This window comes from Dipteris shenzhenensis, chromosome 18, assembly GCF_047967505.1.
Source record: "Dipteris shenzhenensis isolate YYH24624 ecotype China chromosome 18, Dip_SZ_1.0, whole genome shotgun sequence".
NCBI lineage: Eukaryota > Viridiplantae > Streptophyta > Polypodiopsida > Gleicheniales > Dipteridaceae > Dipteris > Dipteris shenzhenensis.
The window spans coordinates 1,055,725-1,060,760 of NC_141613.1; the positions used below are offsets into that span (position 1 = coordinate 1,055,725).

A 5,036-nucleotide genomic window follows, 5' to 3' on the forward strand; every position below is an offset into this window, starting at 1 on the left:
GAGCAACAAATGGCTTCTGACTTGGTTCCTCATTGGATTAAGGGATGCCAAGTTACATGATCACTTGTTCACCCTAAATCCCACATCCTTCAAAGTATGTAGTAAGACCGATGTGCTCCTAGATGACAATATGAAGGATAAAGCACAACTAGAAAAATCACATGTTGATCCTTCTATAGTATCTCATACTGGCAAGACAATTAGCACCGTTGAGGCCAAGGATGCCACTCAAGTGGCTAAGGGCACAAACATAAATGAGGTAGCCACGAATATGCTAAATTGAGTGGCTCAACAAATCAAGGGTGGGCTGGGCTGAGAAGGCCCAAGCAATCTGCACTTGTTTTTGAGGCGAGACAACATATGATATGGAGTATGTATGGGCAACCACCGTATGAATGAGTGCCCTTGCTTATGGGCAAGGCTGTCGCTTTATTGTGCCCATTGTGCTGTAGATGGGCAAACCATGAGACTTCACAGTGTAGATACCCCAAGTCAATGCTCCGCCACAAGCACTCAATCTAGTGCCACTCAAATTCTCCCTTTACTAAAACCACTAGCTCCTACATAGAACGTAGTGTGTCAAACTTGCGTGGCCTTGCAGCCCACGATGAGGATCCAAGTGGCCTTGCAGCACACGATGAGGATCCAAGTGGCCGACATACTTGACATTCACTTGGAGACATTGGCATCTATCTCCATGAAGCAATGCACCAATATGACTACACCTCAGGTCATTGAAAGCTTGCTGGGCTAGGTCAAAGTCTGTTTTTTGCAGCAAGACACATTCCTGTCTTTGAGTCTCTTGACATACTAGGGTTTGTAATGCTCGCAGCTCCTCTTCTCGATCCTCATGTCAGGATTCTCAGTCTTAAATCTCAAGAATAGCTCCGTCTGCTCATCCAACAAATTATTCATAAAACCTATGCAAACTAAGGTTGTAATCAGAACAATGGCTTCGACAACACGATGGTTTTTACTTGCCAAAGGATATTAACAAGTGCTCAAAAGTGCTAATATGTGCTCAAGAAGTGCTATTACATTGCTCCGAATGTTACACAAACAAGTGGGTATGCTAAAAGGTGAAATTGCTCAACCAGCTCAACATGAATATCAACATAAAATGCAAAGGAAAATTAACTATGAGAGACAACTAGCATAATGGTTGCAACTATTCATAAGAAACTCCCTCTCTCTAGCTTGCAAGCCTCCTCAACAAGTGCCACACCCAACTGCGTCTTGAGAAAGAAAAGAACATTCTCTCTCTCTCTCTCGCAGCCACTTGGACCCGTGTTAAGGGGTTAAACCCTAACCCTCTCACATGTGAAATGCCGAATTCTTACAAACCAAACCCCAGTCGGTTGCAACACAAAGACTGATTTGCCTGCTTGTTGGCGATGACGAAGCCCAAGCACTATCGACCTCCAGGCAAGAAGAAACAAGGGAATGTTGCAAAGTACACTACTAGGAACAAGGCCCTGAATCGCCTTCAGATCAAGCTTCCGGAGTTCAGGCAACTGTGTATCCTCATAGGCATACATCCTCGGGAGCCTAAGAAGAAGTTTGAGGGGCATGCCAAGACCTATTATCATGTCAAGGACATCAACTTTCTGGCCCACGAGCCGTTGTTGGAGAGGAGCAGGGAGATCAAGGCCTTTGACAAGAAGATTAAAAAAGCCATGGCGAAAAAGAATACGAAGTTAGCTGCTAGATTGGATAAGAATAAACCCGGTTATTCTCTCGATCACCTCGTGAGAGAAAGGTATCCCTCTTTCATTGATGCTCTCCGTGATCTGGATGTTCCTCTGACACTGCTGCATCTCTTTGCAACTTTCCCTGCAGAAGCCTCATATAAGATCCCTGTAGAAATTGTGAAGGAGTGTCGTCGGTTGAGCCTTGATTGGCAAACATACTTAGCCCGAACACATTCTTTGCGTAGAACTTTCATTTCAGTAAAGGGCATTTATTATCAAGCAGACGTTGCTGGACAAAAAATTACCTGGCTTACTCCTCACGTTCTGAGTCAAGCAATTCCTGATGATGTGGATATTCGAGTGATGCTAACTTTTGTCGAGTTCTATCAGACTCTTGTGGGATTTGTGAATTTCCCATGCTTGTTGTAATGATTGTATTCTCTTTCGTTGTGGCAGAAGCGGCAGAGCTCTACGCTGTGATGAGGGACCTTGGGAGAGGATCTGAAGTCGTTGACAGAGATGATGAACAGGAACAGGATAAGGACAGCAAAGAGATGGATGCAGATAAGGTTGAGAGGAGGCTTGCAGAATCACAAGCAAGGCTGGCTTCGCTACAGGAAAGACTTTCGAGAACACATTAAGTCAAACAGCCCCAAAACTTTCTAGTACAAGTGAAACTGTCGAAGAACTGAAAAGGGAAGAAGATGAAGACGAGGATACACGGCAATGTAGAGGTCTTTTCAAGGACCTGAAATTTATTCTTGGTCGTGAGGTTCCACGAGAATCGTTGCTCTTCATTATTCGTGCATTTGGTGGTGTTGCGTCCTGGGATGCAGATGGAGCACCTTTTAAAGAAAGCGATGAAGATGTTACTCACCAAATCGTAGACAGGCCCACTCAGGGTCACGTCTTCCTCTCAAGGGATTACGTTCAGCCACAATGGGTGTTTGACTTTGTCAATAATCGCATTCTGCTGCCTATGCAGGATCATGCTTAGGGCCGGGTGCCCCCACCTCATTTATCTCCTTTCGTGGATAATGATAATGAAGGGTACATGCCAGAATATGCGGAGACCATAAAACGTCTTCAAGCAGCCTCACTGAAAAGAGTCTTAGCCCTTTCAGGTGAAGAGGGTCTAGAAATGGAGGAGCCTCAGAGCTTGCTTGCGACTGTGGTTGCACGTCACAATGAAGCAAGAGCCAGTAACTTCTTACAGAGAAAACATACAAAGATGAACTAGAACGGGAGGTTGCTGGTATTCCATATTCAACGTCATTGCAGTTGACCTTGAATACCATTGAACAAGTGCAGCAGAGGGAGGTGGAAAACAATGAATTGGCCGGTAGAGAGAGCAAACCTCCTTAGCTATGGCCCAGATTATGATGCCACGTAAAGCGAGGAAGCTGTATGAAGCAATGCAGATGGGAAGGGCGAAGAAAAGAGCAGGAGTAGAGCTACTGAAGGAGAGGAAGAGGAAAGCTGGTAAAATAAGAGAGGAGATAAAATGACAGAATTGCAAGATTGAAGACCTGTGTTGTGAAATCGGTCAACGTGGCTTACCTTTAGAAGGGCATGCCGATCTTTAATTGTTTGTAGTCTTTGGCACATATTGTTATGTGCAGATGCTTCTTCGTCCTTTTCCGTACATGTTTCATTTTTAAGGGAGACTTTAAATCGTTGTTTTACTCCTCCATCATCGATATTCTAGTAAATCTTATCTTTATCATCAAAAACCACGTGCCTCTTTCTAATCTTTAAAAATTACATGCTCCATCTTATATCCTTGCCTATCTCATAGTAGGGACCATCCAAGGAGGCTGTGTTATCATCCATACCATCATTATATAACTTTTAGAATCCTCATCTACGTAAATGACCATTGCTCCACTTGTTCAAATCCCAATACGTGACTTTTTGCTACATACTTATTGGCAAATGATCTCATTTGTAAAATATCTCTTACTCTAAAATCCAAAGAGATGCACTTTGTATTCCTTATGACATGTGTTGGATAAGTCTCATCTTTATTTCATGTAATAACTGATTTGTTGGATATATTAAAGGACATAATAGCTCCAACTATTTCCATATCTCCACATTTATGCTTTCTCGACGTGTGTAATAATAATCTTTGATACAATAACCACCACCTCATGTTTGCAAAGTTTTCTAAAGTGGAAAAGTGAATCTCGATCACTATCATGGATTGTAGCAAATGCAACTACCTCTCTTTTGCAACATAAAATCACCTCCATCCCAAGAATAAAATCTATAGCCATCTCCTTTATGAGATTTCTTTGCAAGCAAGCTGTAGCAACAATTACAAAAAACAATAGTCTCTTTTCAATAATCTACTCATTAGTTATAACTCTTTAATTAATTACTTTTCTTTAGTTTAAATTTCAAGGTGATAGAAATTTATGAGGGTCTTATTTAGAAAAATGGGTTTAGGATAAAGGGTTTAGGGTATAGAATTTAGAGTATAGGATTTAGAATTTAAAATCAATGTTATAGGTTTTAGGGTTTAGCCCTATATATTGTAATGGAACTCATGTGGGTCTTTAACATCGATTTTTCATACCCATGTTGGGTATCAATGGTCGAAACAAGATTAAACTTGGTAGGAAATTAATACATGATGGTATAAAGATTTTGGCTTGGTGTTATTGCATTTAGAGTAGTATAGCATCTTGTTTTAAGGGTGGATAACCCTTTTTTTATCGCACCTTCCAGCTAATTTTTTTAAAATAAGGTAAGGTCAAATCCATGGCTCTATCTATCTTCTATCTATTCTATTAAGGAGGGAGGGAGAGCTTCAACTGTCACGTGTCATTCAGGGAGAGCCTTCAACTGCCTTGCCCACCACGCTCCCTCTAGAATTTGAATTTGAGTTTGCCGCCCAAGTCTCAGCTTACCGGAGATGTCACCGTGAAGGACCTCCTCAACTCTGCAAGATGTGTATGTGAGCCACAATTTTGGGTTCCATTCTTCCCAGACATAGCTCACTTCTCAGCTCCATCGATGCAACGCTAACAGCAGGGACGATGGGGTATTTGGCACCGGAATACATCCACACAGGGAAAGCCACAGAGAAAACGGATGTGTTCAGCTTCGGGGCGGTGGTGTTGGAGGTAGCCTGCGGGAGGGGGCCCTTGGAGAAGGATCTACCGTCGAAATAGAATGTGCTGGTGGATTGGGTGTGGGGGTTGCACAGGTTTGGGAAATTGTTGGAGGCAGCAGATCGGAAGCTGGGAGGAGATTTTGACGAAGAGGAAATGAAGAGATTGTTGCAGGTTGGGCTTCTGTGCTCGCATCCTGATCCTCTTGCTCGCCCAACCATGCGTC

The 5,036-nt window shown here is 42.8% G+C and overlaps 1 pseudogene; it reads left to right on the forward strand.

Moving 5' to 3' along the window:
* Positions 1 to 1,210: 1,210 nt before the first annotated feature.
* LOC147890683 (pescadillo homolog pseudogene) lies at positions 1,211 to 3,061 on the forward strand (annotated as a pseudogene).
* The last annotated feature ends 1,975 nt before the right edge of the window (positions 3,062 to 5,036 follow it).